Consider the following 17,809-nt stretch of genomic DNA (forward strand, 5'->3'; position numbering starts at 1 on the left):
TTTTACCTTAAAATAAGTATATAAAATAAAAATCCTGACCCACAGTCTGAAAAAGTGCTACCTCTAGTTTCTGTTTTAATTTTAATTTGCAATAAGCCTCACACACCGTGCTTGTCAACCTTCTGCTTCTGCTCTACAACCAATCTTCTTTGGTTCAGGTCCTACAGTCTCTCCAGATGAACTTGGGTGGTAGAGTACTGAGGAAAGCATTTAAGTGCAAAATTAACTCTCAGAAATAATGATGAGTGTGTCCATATATATGTGTGTCTAAACCTTCTGTTTGTAAGTCTCTGATGCCTGTTTTAACATCTTTCTCTCTCTTTGGCTAATCCATATCTGTAATATAGGTAGTTAAAACCAGAAAAGTCTTTACTAGAGATAAAGAAAACTTTACAGCTATTCAGAGGATGAAAAGTCAGTTTTTTCTTATTCTATAGCTCTTTGATGAGGTTATTCAGATAAATCAAGGTTGCTGGAAAATGCCTCAAACTTGTCAATGCTGTGTTTTATTTTTCTCTGTATAATACAGGTAGTATTGAGGAGTTTGCAGCAAGAGGTTGGTGGCTGAGAGTTTGGCATTCTATTTCAAGCTTGACCACTTGCTTAGCATGAGAACTTGCACAAATTATTTAGAATGTATGAACTTATTTTCCCATTTGTGAATGTGTCACAGAGTAAATGTGTCACAGAGTTGGGTAATTGAATAATACCTTGTTTGGTTAATCGGTGTCATGATTCCACTGGAACTACTCACAGGGCAGGATGTTCATAAGAGTATGTCTTTTTGTACTAAGAGCTCTGACAGTCCTGAGTGAAAATGAAGGGATAACAGTAGGAAATACTGCTGACGATGTTTCGTGTTGTGTTACAAACAATTCACTTGCGCTTAATTTATTTGTGTTCAAAATAAATTTACTTTATGAGTTTATTTACTATATATTTTATTAATTTATTTGTGTTCAAAATAAACTGATTGGCTGGTGAGTATTGTCAAGTTTCAGTATTCTGAGGAACTTGCAGCAAAGCAGAGGAAAGGCAAACACCAGCGTGTGTATATTCATATTTGGACGAGCCATACTTAGTATGACAAAACAGAACCAAAGACAGAAAATTAAAATGTCAAGTGGTGAATGGCTTACTGTGGTATTTAGCTCATGTAATGCAGGTTTTCCTGAAGTATCTAGTTTAAAATAATTTTTCTCTGCAGATAAAAAAAGGCAGCTCAGAATATCTGGGTTTTGCTTCTGAAATTATTACTTGGTTTGGTGCAAGCCATTTTCTGCTCAGCTTCCTTATGCTGATACCTGAAAATAAACTCTTCCAGGTATATTTTAACAACCTCAGTTTACACCACAGTTTCCTCTCACCTAGGTGCTTCTTGAAAATTGGATTTTTGAGCCACATGAAGTGTCCTATGAAGGTGCCTGTTTTTACTGTATCTATTGAGATACTTGTATCAAACTCAACGAGGAGTTTGAAGTCATGTGCATATGAGCAATGAGAAGCTCTGGGAAATGCCTAACTGATACAGGCACTTCCTCTTGTCCCTGAGCTAGTGATAAAGCTTCTTGAAACAAGGAACTGCAGCCTTGGTTCAGGTGCTGCAGCTCGTGGTGGCTTTGGCAGCAGCAACTCCAGCCTCTGGGCTGGGGGATGCTCTCAGCTCTGGGCACGGCTCTTACACCTCCCAGTGCCCTCTGCACTTCAGGGATGCCTCAGGTGTGTGATCAACCCATTGTCTGAATATCCTTGAGTTATTCAGGCTCTCTCAGGATGAAATCTGTGTGTTTTAGGAGTGGTGAAGGTGAATTAATGTGATCAATTACAGTACTTCAAAAATTAACTGGCCTATCCTGTAAATTCTTCTGAATCCCTCCTAGTATTTTCCTGTGTCTGCTGCACAGTATAAAAGTCACACTTGCCTCAAAACAAGATGTTGCTTTTAGGGAGCAAAACAGATATTAAGGGTTGTTGGACAAGGATTATACTGATCCAACAATTACTTTACAAATGCACTCTTTTCAAAATCTCACAGGGAATATCTGGAAGGAAAGTTATGCAATCCCAGAAAGCATTTACTGTGAATTCTGAATTTTGTTTTCTGCTTCCTCTCCCTAATTCTGATAAATTAGTAATTACTTACCAGATTAAATTATAACATTAGATTGCTTTTGCAGCAGGGGAAATATAAGTTTAAATAAAAAAATTACTCTTGATCTAAAACCCCACATGTGTTGATTTCAGTCTGGATCAGATCTTTGCAGCTGAGTTATAATCTTGAAAACTGATGTTTATTATGGAAACACTGACATAACCTCTATTCTTTTGGTTCTGGCAGACATGGCAAAACTATCTAGAGACCATTTTTTCTAAGTTATTTTCTAGTCTCCTTGGACTTTGCTTTCTGAGTCTTTGCCAATTTTACAGCCATTCATGTTGACTAAAACCCTCTTGGAAATATATCAGTCTGGAGGAACCATTAGTAAATAACACCATTACACATGTTTAATAGGTTAGCTGAGGGGTGGGGAAAATTTAGCAACTTCTGCTGTGTCATGGTCATTCCAAAACAGTAGAGTCCAAAAGGTTCATGTGAAAGAGAAGCTGGTAGGAGAAAAGTAAAGGTAAATTGCCAAGAAAAGCATTCTTGTTGTGAATTACTTTTGTTGCAAGTAAAGTCATGTTGCACAAGGTCTGCAAAGGTTTATTGATTCTTTAACTAGCAGGAACAGTTGGCAAGCATCCCTAGTACATTTCGGTTTTGTCTCTATCATTTTAATATTTTTTTATTATTCAATTTGCCATTAAAAGCCCATGGCAACCCAGCACTGGGCTTATGTCCTCCTACAGTCATTAGAAAGACAGAATCTGTTTTGAGAAACATTAAGCTTACGTACAAAGTCGTGAAATTCTGGAGTAATATCTTGTTTATAACCTTAGTTTCTCCCTTATGATAGTCTTTAATAAGAAGCCACATTGTTTTTCTGCAAATACAGAGCTATAGTATCTTTGATACATGCAAAAGGCATCTGCTATTAATGTGTTTCACGAATCAAAACCCAAAAAATCTATCCAAACCAGCTGTCTAACATAGTGAAAAATAATATTACTTTGTAGCTATGTTCTCTTGTAGGGAGAGAATCTACAGAGACATTAAAGAATGTAATATACAATTAGATACAAATGCAAGTTTTTTAGCACCCACATGGGGGTTCTTTGAGGATTTTTTGACCTAAATGTGTATCCAAGATGGTATTCATAAAAGGTCTGGTAGGATTTTGTAGGTGTGTGTAATTTTAAAAGTTGAAGTATTTTCATCAGAGTAGAAACCTTTTTCTTGAAAGAAATCTAGCCAGTACTGACTTTACAAGTCCATTTGTATTTTCTGTTGTTTTCTGTGCTTTTTCTATAGATAGTTTCAGCTCTCTCTTTTTCCTTTTCCCTTAAATCTCTGGATGTTTTTTTTCTCATTCTGTATGTGCAAAACAGATGAACTTTAGTTTATTCAAGTTTTCATGAAATTTAAGATCAGGTAAGCGTTAGGAGCAGAAAATTTGTGTAGTGAAGTTTCCAACATTTTTGAGTGATTGAAGGCAAGTGGGTTATAATGGAAACTTTATTCAGCTTTGCTTGATAGCCCTCAAGAACAGAATATACCAGCTCTGAACTCCCTTACTTGTATCCTCATATTTTCAGATGAATCAGATCTCTGTTTGAACCTGATCTGTAGAGTCCGCAGCTAGTTGCTTAGAATCTGACGTGCTAACAAGGGCTTAAAAATAGGTGTACTCTGGACAATGATAAAGCAAGCACAGCAGCGTTGGAGCTGCCTTTACCAATATCTGAGCTTGGCTTCCCTTAGCTGTTATTTCTTTCTTGAGTCTCTTCCTGTATCTATTTTGTATAACATCCTGTAAAGCATTTTGTGCTTGTAAGTTACGTCCCATAAGATGAGGGTATATTAAACATCAAGACTAAGTATATAAATGGTGCTGAAAAATATGTTCTTTTTCACATGCAGTCTTGGCAGAAGAGTGCAGGCTTTCATTGTTTGATGTGCTGGTCCTCTGGTTCAGCCTTCATGAAATACTCACTTTGCGTAGCATCACTCAAAGTTTGCTTGTGGAGCAAGCATCATTTCTAATGGCTGCATGACAGGGAAGTAGAGTTTGCCTTCTGGGTCTCATTTCTTTCCCTCAGCACTCCTCTGGTGAGCAAAGGGAATATGCCTGAGCATGTTTTGAGTTGGCCCCATCTGAATTAGTAAGTGCTTAATTCAGGTTGCATGACTAGGTGCCATTTAATGAAGACCTTACTCTTTTCCTTTAAGGGTCAGTTTCATTTTAAGATAGATCAGACTAGTTAGGCTGCACGTGACTTTTTATGTAAAACGTTTCTGGGTAATTTCAATGCAATTCAAGTTATGTGAAAACAAAATGAATAAGCATGTGCAAGACAGTGAATGAATGTTTTCTTTTCCTAACAGCCTGACAGAGATCCCGACTGCATGCTGGCTGATAGTACCATGTTAGTAGATGTGGACCTGGGTAAAAGAAAAAAAAAATAAACAGAATAGTCAGAAACATTGCATATCTGTGTAATTTCCTTAAAATAGGGTTTGTCTGTCTTATAACATGGAGTTTTTGTTTGCTCACTGTGCTATTTTAGGACCTGTAAAAATGTCCGATGTCAGATCTGTGAAGAAAAAACATGTTGCCTATTAAATACAATCTGAAGAAAATAATATGGGGAATGTGTGTTTTCCAGTAAAGATAATGCAAAAGCAGTTTTAAGAGCATTGATACTTGATTTTTTTTTTTTCCTTAATCAGCACATTCAGTTTCATTTCTAGTACGAGGCTCAGTGTCTGCTGTGGCTTGTAATAAACTTCCTTTTAGTCTTCAGTCTCTCAGCATCCTTTAAAGTATGTTAACATGCTTTGAAATCCCACTGACTTCATTCAAGAAATCCCCCACCCAATTAATAAATGGATGCCCAGGAGTCCAGTGTTATGCCAGCCTGGTGGTGTTCCCTTGCTTTGTAAGACCTAGTGTCAAGTGGGAGCAGGCAGAATCTGCCCAACCGTGTCTCACCCTGGAGGCAAAGGATTCAGCAATGTGATGGGCATTCACCTGTGTGAATGAGACAATTCCTCCTACTGACTCAAAATTATTTTCATTAATGAGCTAGAGGCCTGTCTGTCTGGACTGATGACTCTGGGTGTGTGGAAAAGAGAGATCAACATGGATATTTTGGCAGGCTTAATAAGATAACAAAATAGGTTGAACTTCCCTTGTTTCTGGTCTCTAATTCTCATATTTCCGTGTCACCCAATCATCTCAAAAAATCCAAGGCTTTGTATTGCATACTATGCATAGTGTCTATGATTTCTGTGTTCCTGAAAGCCTAAAGTAGGTACTAAAGAAATTAGTAAAAGGTTCATGTATAGTATGACTTAAAAAAGGAATTCTCTTTGTAACCTTAATGGACCTTCATGGTCAGTAAGAGCTTGCTAGGCATCTTTATACCTGGCACAAGAAGTGTCACAATGACATTAATTGGTAGTTTTTTGTAGTTTCTAATAGGATTTGGTCATGGATGTGTGGGAGGGAAACCTTACTTTTGGACAGAGGGGTTTGTGGGGTTTGTTAAGCATCCGCTCTTTTACCAAAGGGCATGAAAACAAAAAGGTTGGGAAAATTGCATTTAGTTCAGAAAAGCACAGTTCTCTTTTTACATGCTTGGCTTCCCCCTCTCCATGGCACATGCCTTAGTGCACATCCATGTCACCTCTGTGCACTGCTTTACATGTGTCTCGCTGCTCAGTGTGAGGAAGGAGTAGTGTAAATCAATAGTAAATGCTGGCCGCCCACTCCGTGCTGGGTTACGCAATGGCTCATACCGTGTACACAGAGACAAAAAGGGAAAAAGCACACACAGGCTTTACATTCAAAAGCTCTTGCATAATTTTGCTTTTCTACAGCCAAAGAGAGGAAAAAAAAAAAAGGGAAATAACAGATGGGGAGACTTGCAGGGTTTTTTTCCCTTTTTTCAGACTGTACAGAGGCGAGCTTGTTTAACATCCATGGTCATTTCTAATTGCCCCGTGCTGCAGATAAGCAAGGCAGGCTTGCTTATGCTTGAAAATAAGACTTTTTTCCAGCTTCCATGATGTGGTGCAGTTCTCAGGTAATACAAGACAATCTGTTATGAAGTGTTTAAGGCTGAATTGGTTATTTGTTTAGTCATAATGAAAAAAGAAAAAGAAATACCTCACTTCAGCTATTCAATACATGTTGCAAAGTGAAAGAGGGATGAGGAGTAAGTGAAGTTGGATTGAATTCTCTGACGTTAGTTTGAGCTCTTTTTTTTTAATCTTTTTTCCTTTCTGAAAAGCAAAATATCTCTCACTGTAATATTTATGTAAAAAGCCAGTTACGTAACTCTCGGCTGCCTTTCGCTTTTGTTACCTCTCTGGACTGTACAGCTCCACTGTTTTTCCTGACGACAGATTGTATTAAAACCTGCAAATCCTGATGAAAGGAAGGAACGACTGGGTGCCCACAGCACAGACTTTAATTTTGAGCCTTTTTAAGGGCTTCAGGCTAGAAGACAATGGATCTATTTAAGATCTGGTTTTGGCTGGAGGAATTCTTATTGAGTATTTTCTTGTCACAGTGTGCTCTGGAACATCCCTGGCTTCTGCACAGTGTTTCTGCCTCTCTCCTCCTCTCTGTTCTCCCCCTCCCTCCAACTTTTGGATGTATACAATGAAAGCTTTTTCCCTTTCCTCTCCTGACCTTAATGCAAGTGTCAGGTCAGTCTCTGTGTAACAGCAGCAAGTGCAGAACAACAGTGAAATTTTAGGCTGTGTTGAACTTTATTAATTTCTATTTTAAGTGATTGATGTCCATAAAGATCCAGAGATTTTTCTAATTAGAATTGGTGGGGATATTTTAATTTACTTCCGTCAAATGCAAGAAAAAGTACATATAGCCCTGCTAAAATAATAATTAAAAAAAAAAGAAAAAAGAGGCATTCTTCGGCTTCAAGAAAGGGAAGAAATGGGTCAGTAATAAAGAAAAATTCATTCTTTCTTTTCTGTTCATACTACAGGAAGAATTTATTCCTGTAGCTATTGCAACCAGTTTATTCCTAGTTGTATCCTCTGAGGATCTGACCTGTTTGTGGTTGTGAGCATTGTGTCAAGGTTTGTTTTCTTCTGCCCTTTATGAATCGTTCTTGTCTGCGTGCACATTCTTGGACAGATTCTTCCCCAGTGTAATGCTACTAATTCTGTTGATATGATGTCAGGAGTCTATTAGGTCAATTCTAAAGTTATAGGGCTCAATCTTCAGTTATTTTAAAGTGTTTTTCTGGCATTAGAAAAGAGCCATAAAATGAGTCTGCCTGTGAATTATGCCCACTTCAGGCATAATAGAAAAAAAATTTTGAAGCTGACATCTTTCAACAGTGATCCCTGAGACAAGCTTTAAATGAAACAGGGTTTTGTGAAAACAGGAAGTGGAATATTTTAAGCTCTGTAAGTATGTTTTAATCTGTGTAAATATATTTCACCAAACTCCTGGGGAGTACACATATATTCAGAAATGTATTGGAACACCTGATTCTGAAACCAGCCCTTGCTTTGGCTCTTGGCAATGAAAACTTCTGCCTCCGTTTTTGTCTCAGTAAAGAATCACTTAGGGAATCACAGTAGAACAGATACTGTTCTATTGTGCCTTTCAGAAGTATTCTAAACCTATTTTATTAGTTCTTGTGAAATCAGTTCAGATACATAGGGAGAAGGCATTGAAATATTTTGTAGAGGTTAAAAAATTATTTAAATTTCAGGCCTGTGTTGCCACGCAGACCAAACTGTGGGCACCAACCATATATAAGATTCAATAACCCTATATAATGTGATGACAATATATAAATGAAAATAACCTTGGTCATCAGATAATTAGATTCTGGAACACTATCCTGTAGGAATTATAGCGCCTGAAAACCTATGTAATTGTAAAGTGTGGCTGAATCAGCATATCAGTAGCAGTTTTTAACATAGTTGCATGCAGTGGAAGAGAGAACCTCCTTAAAATCCCTTATCCTGGTGTCCCTCATAGCTGTCAGCCCTTTATAAAATGCTTGGAAGATTTAAATGGTGTAACTTTACAGAGAACATGCTCAGTAATGAGTCCAGTGTTTGACTTAATCAAAAGAGTGATCATTTGTCTTTGAGTGAAAATTACTTTCTGCTTGTCTTTTCAGAGTCTCAGTCTGTAAGTTTTTCGTCAGTGCTGATTGCAATGGGAGACTTATTTGGAATAGGTGTACAAAACCTGATAACTTTTAATGGCAGACAAGCAATTTCCCCTCTTAAAGGCATCTGCTTGCTTTTCAGTTACTGAGACATTTCTCTGCGTGTCACCGGGTTACCCCTAACTTCCCAGGTCTTCAGTCCCCAGCTTTGCTTTGTATGCTTGGGTGGGCTGCTATCAAGACACTAACCTTCCTTAATGGTCAAACAAACATTTCATTATTTCCTGAGCATTTTCTAGTTTAAAAAGGGAAAAGCCCTTGTAAATGCCTGCTGCTAAAACTCTGGTTATATATGCACAGTTGAACAGCAACCAGAACGAGGGAATTTTGTGTGTTCTGCAGAATGGAAATCTAATTTTAATTTATGGAGGAGAGGGTGATTTGACTTGACCAGATGCTAGACATGCAACCTGTGAAACTTCTGTCTGCCTAAATTCATAGGCAAAATAGGCAAAAGGGATGGTTTGAACAGTTTCTCAAATGAGATGTTAATATTCAGTTTTAATGAATAAGTCTTCACAACTTAAAAAGACTCTGCTATTTTATTTTTAAACATAAGCTGTTTGAGTCCTGTCTCTGTGAAGATCTGTGCCTTAGTTTTCTTAAATTCAAGTTTGTTATTTTAGAGAAAAGGTTAAATATGAACCCTAAAGATTTAAAAACAGCAACAAAAATGAAAAGAGCTCTACATTAATTTTTATTTCAAAATTTCATTATTTCTCTTCCCTGACACATACTTAGGGTTGGGTATATTTGAAAAATAGGTAGCTAAATTATTTTGCTGTATCCAGCAATGTGCTGAATTAGCTATGGTAGGCTTTTTATCTAGCAATTATTCTGCAAGGTTTCCTTCCTCCTTCCCTCCCTTCCTCAGAACAGTCGTTTTTGCAACTCTCACACTTTGGTTGAAGTTTATGACAATTTTGTGTCCTTCACTATCAGTAATTCATTGCTAGCGCCTTCAGTAGTTCCACTGGTCTTTTTGCCTTGCAGAAGTCCCTAGGAAATGCTGCAAGAAGCAATGTTTTTGGAGTAATTGTAACAGAATTATCAGGCCTAGCTGCCCTGAATGTTCCTGCAGCCCTCCTTTTCAAAGCTGTTATCTTCCACATTCACAGCAAACAGCACAGCTGGTTCATTTCTCCTGGAGAGAACCTGGAGTTCTTGCCCCTGCTGTTTAACCCCTGCGTGCAGGTGGGCTGTGACACTTGCAGGGAAGGGTCACCCGAATCCAGCAGGGTGGAGGAGCTGTGGGCATGTGTGCAGTGCTTCGAGCAGGGCCAGCACCTGGCTGCTCCTTGCTTTTGCCCCTGTGCCATGGTTAATGCCTTCGTGTTGGCACTAAAGGAAGCAAGGGCTCTGTTTGGACTGAGCGCCTCCATCAGGGAGCCCCAGGAGAGGATGCTCCGTGCTGTGCTGTCTGTCAGAACCCCTGTGGCGAAGGAGAGCATCCTTGTTTGCTCATGGATTTGTTCCCTGGATGTCTGGTCTCATCACTGCCAGCTACTGAATGCTCATGGCTGGCGTGGGGAGGATGTTTAAACTCTCTTCACCTGGTTGATGCAGAGGCTTAAAAACAACTCTTTAAGAAGTGACCTTTAATATCTGTAGTAGAAGAGAGCAGGGAGCTGGACTTGATGATCTGGAAAGGGTAAAATCTTGTAAAAAAACCTAAACATTTCAGTTAGTTCAGTTTCTGTGGGGACTCGGTTTGAGGTATTACTTCATAATTTCAACCGAAGAAACCTCTGACTTGTGTGACTTTTTGGACACGTGATGAAACTCACCCCTTTAGGGAAGTTCTGGCAGAGACGAGATACAAAGAGAGTTTGTCTGTGTAAGCAGCTGAGAGGATTGCTCGTTCCTGAGTTTGTGCTGATTTATATGTGACTGGTTGCAGCAGAATAGATGGACTGGCTGCTTTGACTGTACTGTGAACAAGAGAAAAATACACTCAGTTGATAATGTTTTAAATCAAAATAAATAATGACGCTCTCCTTCATGGAAGGACTGTGAAAAGGTATTAACAGAAGATAGTGCAGAAAGAATCTGAAACCACCTTTGTCTATAGTTTCCACTACATATATTTCTTAAACTGTTTTTCTCTTCACATTTTTTTATTAAATACCTTGGTTGCCTTCAACCCCTTACACCACTGGAACAAAAAAATGACAAAGTTTCAATCCCATCTTCTAGGTTCCATCCAAATATACATTCCTGATTAGAAACCGTCAGTTGCCGCTGAGGCTGGAAATGGCCTGTTCTGCTTTGAGGAAGGGGGAGGCAGATAACTAATGGTTGCTCAGGCTGTCATGTTTCTGAGAATCAGCTGTTTTTTCTTTATACTGCAAAGATTAAACAAAGAATGTTAAACATTTCCCAATTTAGCATTATAATGGAAAGCGGCTGTAGGGCCACAGCTTGCTGCTGCAAGGGCAGGCGTTCATACGTTCATACGAGGAGTCGAGGAGTCACTTAAAAAGGCTTTTATTTCCTTTGAAGGCCTGTCCAGCCTCCCAGCCCAGCCGCTGTGCTTTGCAATCAGGTGGAGGCAGCTTTAAATTTTTACTTTCATTAAGTAGGAGCTAATTTACGTTTGGAAATTAAAGTTAAAACATCTCAACCATCTGCAAAGTGGAGGAGGAGGCAGTGGGTTTCTTTAACTTTTCAAATTTCTACAATCCTTTTTCACATCAACAGGCAAGCAAAAATTATCTTTCGGAGCTCCTATTAGTAATAATACATAGTATTAATGATCCAATTTCTTAGCTTCAGTTCTTTGTCTTAGTTTCTAAGATATACCTGTTGGGTAAGTTCAGTCACCTTTATACTTGTATCCTGCTCAGGAGTTTAGAAACAAAAAGTTGTAGTCTGAAGTGCAGCAAAATCAAATTTTTTGACCTCCAGACAGCCCAGCTTTTTCTGTACCATTTCATTAGGGGTTAAGTGGAGCACTCTGACTTTCTGTTTGTCATAGTAAAGACAAAGGACACTTAAGGGTGACTGGTAAATAAAAAGGAAAAAAAAAGGAGGAATGACATTTTTTTTTCTATACTGTCATTGCATATACTTCTATCATGTATGTTTATCACCCTTTCTTATTTTTCAGTTTTACTTGAACCGTTCATAGTAGAGACAAATAAATTGTTCAGTCTTTCTTAGTTAAGAATTTCACTATTATGCTAATATGTATCTTATTTCCTGTCAGAATGAAATAAGTGTCATTACAGTTAGTTGGGTTTTATTAAAAGAGCAGCTAAAAATGTCCTTTGCCTGTCTCTCCATTGGCTAGTTTTCAAAAATACAGTAGTCCTCTGTCATCTCATAGGGACAAGATCTAAACTTCTTACATAATTAAACCATTTTCAGAAAAAAATATTTCTGGTTTCTTGTATAAACTGTAAGCACCGTAAAGAAATCAGATATCCATTTTCTGCCTTCTTCAGCCTGCCTGCAAGTAGATTTTGTCTAAACAAAATTGCTTTGTACTCAGCTGTCACAAACAGTTGTGTATCACTTGGATGTCTACGTGTGTAATTTCATTTGCCTCCTTCAGTAGCTTAAATATGTTTGTAGATGCTTGCCCACCTTTTCATTTCTTAAGGCAAGCTTTTTGCCATGATTTTTTTAATAACTCAAGGTTTGGGTATAAAAAATATTTCAATCTTCTTGTGATTACATTTCTTACAGAATGTTGGAATTTTTGGACTGTGCATCTGTTTAGGCACGTGGAGAAAGACAAGACTGAGATCATGTAAGTCATGAAACTGAGGGCGAATAATCCATACTTTGTCCTTTCATAATTTTTTCAATTTATACCCAGATGCAAGTAATAAACCAAAATGAAGAAAAAAATCAACTAGTTAGCTTTTATTTTAAAGTGATTAATGAAAAGCAAAGTTCAAATGAGGCCACAAATCCTGTTGGTGCACAATGGGTTGATTTATTTTGTAAATAGACCATGGATAATTAACCATAAAACAAAACTTTTCTTTTTTTTCTTTTTCTTTTCTTTTTTTTTTTTAAATTGCATAATGACACTGGTTTCTTTTAGTTGCTGTGAGTTGCACAGAGGGATAACGACTTATTCACAACTGGTTACAACTAGTTACAGCCAAGAAAGGAAAAATCCCAGAGCAAAGAGAAGAAAAAGGCTGTTAAAACCCTACTGCACTTGCAGTTTCATAGTGAGGCATTCGCTAGCGGCTACAGACTGGGAAAAGCTGGAGTAGATATTTACATACTCTAATGGTGCTTGCGGTGTTGTCCCATGTTTTGGCTCAAAACTCACAAGAAGAAGACAGCTCCTGCAGCTAGCCTTGTAGTCCACAATTTTGCATTGACTTTTAAATAGAATTATTTGTGCTTTGTTGCAAGTTTCCATTATGTGTCTTCTTACTCTGACACTGAGGGAAGAGTCTTCTGGATAGTCATAGTCTGATTTGCTGCCAAGTCCTCTTGTGAGCCAGAGAGTGATGCTAGCTTTTCAGATATGTGATATGAGAAAACTGTCTGCCCAACATCCCCGAAATTTGTCTCTTTATAATCCACAGTCATCTGTGGAAGGGATCTCTGATGCCCAAGAAGGAGAAGGTCCAATTTGTTGTGAAAGTACGTTCACTTCTAATTAAAACTACCAGCTGGGATTACAGCCCTGGAGATTGTAAATAAAGTAGAGCATGAGATGTTCAGATGATAATATAGCCACTTTTGTGGTGGTTTGTATTAGTTGCCAGTCCTTAGATTTGCTCATCTCATGCCAATTTATTAGAGTGAAGAGAAGGATCATGTAGGTAACAGTCAATATGCAAAAGGTTGGAGTTGCAACACAGCAACTGACTATGGACACCTTAACTTGCTCTCTCACATGCCATGTGTACCTTAAAATGCTTTTGACTGTATTTGTAAGACCTGCAATTCACACAAAGCTAAAATTTGTGTTCATGTTGCCTGTTAGTGCAGCTGTGCTGTGTTTCATAGATGGTGACTCTAAGGGACTTGCAAAAAGCTGTCCTCACTCCAAACAATGGCCTGGGCAGGCAGAGTCAATGGGTAAAAGTGATTATCACTGGTATTGTTTTAGCTATGCTGACTCAGGTTGTTACAGCAAGGTTACAGAATGGTGTTGGTAAGGGTTCTCTCTCCGACCCTGATTTGTGGGTATGCGGTTTCTTCTGCAAAAATTGAGAATTTCTTTGTCAGAATGTACTGCGAGACTGAGGAGAGGAGAAGCAGATTATTAATGTCTGACCATCACCTCTACCTGCTTGAGCTTAGTGCAGATAACTGGGAAGAAGGATTCTGTGTTTTTAATCTAGACCCCAGTTACAAGGCAGGATCTTAGATCAGCGCTTTGAACTCACAAGTAGAGAACTGATGAGTTCCCACTGTGTTACTGACACTGGTAACTACAACACATGGGCTGCCACTTGTAATCTGCTTTTAGGCCAAAGAGTCAATTTAAAATAGCATTTAATTTGAGCAAGAGGCTTCTGTTGTGGGAGGGAGTTGTGCTGGGGGCAACATTAGCATTGTACTTACAAGCAACATTGCAGTGAGGACAAGACCCCAAAAATAAGTTAACTCTCCAAGGCTCAAAACAGTCTTTGGCTTCTCTACAGGTCCTCTTGGAAGGAAAGCCAGCCAAGGTCCACTGTGGTAGTGCTAAAGGGATGAGCCTGGCCCATGGCATTCCCCTTGAAAATGCTTTTTGTTAGGCTTGTGCTTCTGGGAAGTGTGGCAATGTATGGAATCTGCTACTTACTGTTTATGAGTTAGAACTTGATTTTATTGGCTAAAAGAGTCCTTGTATCTTGTGACCATCTTTTTCTGTGCTTTGCATCATGCCAAAGAGACGGGGGAGTGGTGTTGGCATGTCTTTGTATGAATAGGTCTGTCATTAAATATTTGAAATAGAAACATCTGAAATAGATCTTGCCTGAGAAGAACAATGGGATAACTAGAGAAAGCCAGTTTTCTCCAAATTTGCTTTTGGGGCTGGGAGTTTTAAGCAAACAGAATTAAAAGAAAAAAAAGAAAGAAGAACAAAGAGAGCAGGTTAGTGCATGGGCTTAAAAACAACAAACCCAGGGAGGTGTGAAGGGAGACACAAGGAAAGTTAAAAGAGAAGAGTGGAGGGATGCTTAGCAGAGGGAGGGGTTTTCTTGTTTGTTTTTTTGTTTGTTTCAATAACTAAGACCAGCTAAGGGAGAGGGAAGCTACTGGTAAAAGGATTGAAAGTCTTTGTTAAGAAGAGTCACTGTTTTGTAAAGGGAACCTTTTTCACTTGATGTGGATCTAGCCCAAGGACCATTGACTGCTAGTGGTGAGGATGCTGAGGCATGGACATGTATTTGGGTATTTCTTGTCTTCTGTGGTCTCTAAATATGTGTTTTTATTTTGTGCAGGTTGAGGATTCATTCATCTTCCTTAGGCAGTTCCTCTGAAATCTTACTGTTAGGAAAGGGTTACAGGCAGCCTTTGCTGCAGGCACACACAAGATGAAGGACAGGGTTTTCAATTCCTTTCAGATTGTGGAAAGTGTCAGCACATGAGTCCAGTATGCAGAACACAAATTCAACAGTCTGCTTGGTGTGCAACAGGAAGAGCTCTGTTAGAATTAAATGTAGTTCAAGCTTTTGAACAAGCCTTTGTGTTTTTCTCCTGTGCTAATAACCTATTGGTGAGGATAGGCAGGCCAAACTCCTTTTATTTTAGCCACTCTTATCTCCTCCCAAGTAACTCTCCCCAAATCTAATACCTAAAAAACTTCACAAGAAAGTTAATCCCAAGTTTTCCCCAAGATTTTGCCCATCTCAGCCTTGCCAAGTGTGGCATCTGATGTTGTAGTAGGCAGGTTCAAGTTCTTATGCTTTCATGGGAAACTAAGCAGTACAGTTGTTTGAATACTTCTTCTCCAAGCACTACATTCAGAAATTCACTTTATAAGAAACGAAATTTTTTGGTTCTTACTGAGATTCTGACCATGTTACAGAAACCCCTCACCAAATGACATGGGAGACAACCACTTCCTGTAAGCATCTCAGTGCTGAAACAGCCAGGGATGACTGGGAATGATGGGCTGTGCTTCAGCTCTCCTTCTGGTCTTCCTAAATGAACAGTTTCATGTGTTGGCATTCCTGCTGCTACCTGATCTGGGTGAAAGCCCTCAGTTCTTCCCTGTTTAGGCTAAGATTTGTCTTATAGTTTCAGTCAAGCTTCACATGACTTCATGGTATTTTGCATTTTAGTAATTTGCAAATGTATGAGCAGTGATCAAGAGCTTTCTTGGCAGGTAAAGCAAACAGTTAAAGGAATTTTAGATGTTAAATATCTTATTAATCCCAACTGCTCTTACATTTTTCCACTGGTTAAGTTTGAGGTTAAAGGGCAGAGCAGAAACAACTGATATTCCCCTCATTTCTCCTCACTTCAGTTTCTTCTATAGGAGTAGGACTGTCTGTGACTCTCAGTCTGCTGCTTTAACCTGCTCAGAACTGGTTCTGATACTTCCCCAAATGGCAGCAGTAATGAATGGTACTTGACCCAACAAAATATGTGTTAGTTGTTACATAACTGGCTGTCTGAAAAAGCCTCTTACCTTTCCTACATCAGTAAGCTCCACCAGCTCTTGGACAAGAGCAGCATATCAGCTGGATTCTTAATAATAATTGATTGTCACTGATATATTGGTAGTATTGCAGAGATATCACAAGCTTCTGAGGCTCACTAAAGTGTACTGAAGGTCAGGACTAAAAGCACTAAAAAATAGATACTAGTATTTTCTTTGTGTGCAAATACTAATTCATTTTAAAAAAAAATTACTTCCAGGATTCTTATTTGTTTTTTCTATTCATATTTCCAGATAAAGCTTTTTGGCATTTGTGGAACAGAAGTGCATTTGTTTCAAACTTTTATTTCAAAAATGTATTTTATGTTCTAATATAAAATTTAAATCAAAACTGAGAGTAGCTATCAAAACAAAATTATTTTGTCAAAACAACATTCAATTGATTGAAATGATTTTTTATTTTTGTTTCATTGGTAACTTTGCAATGCGTTGTTTAATTCAACTGTGAAACAAAAGCAAATTTCAAAGTCTAGTTATCCTGTGGAGCAAAAATATTGGGTTGTGTTTGGGCTATTCTAGATGGTGCTTAAAGGAGCACTTCATTAGAATTCTACTGAATCTTTTTAATAAAGAAAAAGAAATAAAAAGTGTGAGGACACAACAGGACAAGAGTAAGGAGGCTTCAAGCTGTGCCAGGGTTCAAGTTGGACCTCGGGACGATTTTTTTCACTGAAAAGGTTGTAAAGCATTGCAGTGGGCTGCCCAGGGAAGTGGTGGAGCCACCATCCCTGAAAGTACTCAAAGAGCAACTGGATGTGGCACTTAATGCTGTGGTTTAGTTGACATGGTGGTGTTGAGTCAAAGGTTGGACTCAATGATCTTGGAGGTCTTTTCCCACCTAAATAATTCTCAGACCCTTAGACTATGCTGAAATCTTCTTGTATTGATGTTATTCTATCTTTGTTCAGCAACAGTTGATCAGAATCCATCTCTCTAACTAGATGTAGATCTCCCCTGGAAATGTATTCTGTGTTTCTGCTCAGCAAATTGGGAAGTCTCTGATACTGTGTCAGCTCTCCTGACTGCCATCTCTGTGGGCTGGTTACAAATACGAGTCTGGGTGCCCATCTGAGTCCAGCTGCTTTCAAAGGGAGCAAACAGTTGAAGGTAGTGCTAGTGTGAGTGTAAAGCTTATATTAGTTTAATATTAGTGTTTTCACTTTATTTGTTACTTCTTAGATTTGATTTAAAAGGGACCTTCCCTTAGAAGAACACATTCTGGTTATTGCTTTGCATCTTTTCTTATCCTGTATAACACCCATAACACATTATCTATTTTTCTTCCTCATGTAGAAGCTGTATACTCAAATAGTGAAATTCTTCTGGCAGCAGTCTTGTCAAGGGCCACAATGTGGTAGATGCCTTGGGGACATTTTACTTTATAGATTACTGCTTCGTTAAGTTTAAATTCTTCAGGATTGGCCTAAATCAGTTTCAGTGAGAGCACTCCACAAAAGAAAAACATGAATATAAGGGGGCTGTGTTAGACAAATAAGGGCAAGGGTGAAGATTAAAAGCACAGAACATAGTTAAGAATTGTTCTCTTGCTGGAAAATGTAAAGCATCTGACCTTGTCTTAACAGTGTAATGATCTGTATTTTTTGAAGGACTGAGCTACTTAACCCACTTGTGATACCTTGGTTATTCAGTTCTGTCTGCCTTGAGCATGGATAGATACAATGATCTTGTATTCCTTGAAAACATCAGCGGTGCAACTTCTGTAAGTTTGGGATAGATCAGTGAACATTTGATCACCCATTCAATGGAAGTTGTGGTTCTGCTAGCTTTGGAGTTCTCACTCCCATTAGAGGTAAACAGAAGGGGACAAAGTAATACCAATTGAACATTTTTTTCCCA

At 38.5% G+C, this 17,809-nt stretch overlaps 1 protein-coding gene across 3 annotated transcripts in view; it reads left to right on the plus strand.

The window, feature by feature from the left end:
* Nucleotides 1-17,809, plus strand: part of ZBTB20 (zinc finger and BTB domain containing 20) — a 474,982-nt gene that overhangs the window by 231,033 nt on the left and 226,140 nt on the right. The window contains exon 5 of one of the 3 annotated variants that reach the window (XM_071433329.1): nucleotides 12,013-12,076. The exons of the other annotated variants lie outside the window; for them this stretch is intronic. The gene's annotated coding sequence lies outside the window, so the exon portion shown is untranslated. The remainder of the gene's footprint in view (nucleotides 1-12,012; nucleotides 12,077-17,809) is intronic. 3 annotated transcript variants of the gene reach the window in all.

The sequence above is a fragment of the Agelaius tricolor genome, unplaced genomic scaffold, assembly GCF_023055355.1.
Source record: "Agelaius tricolor isolate 1412-34295 unplaced genomic scaffold, bAgeTri1.0.p SCAF_9, whole genome shotgun sequence".
NCBI lineage: Eukaryota > Metazoa > Chordata > Aves > Passeriformes > Icteridae > Agelaius > Agelaius tricolor.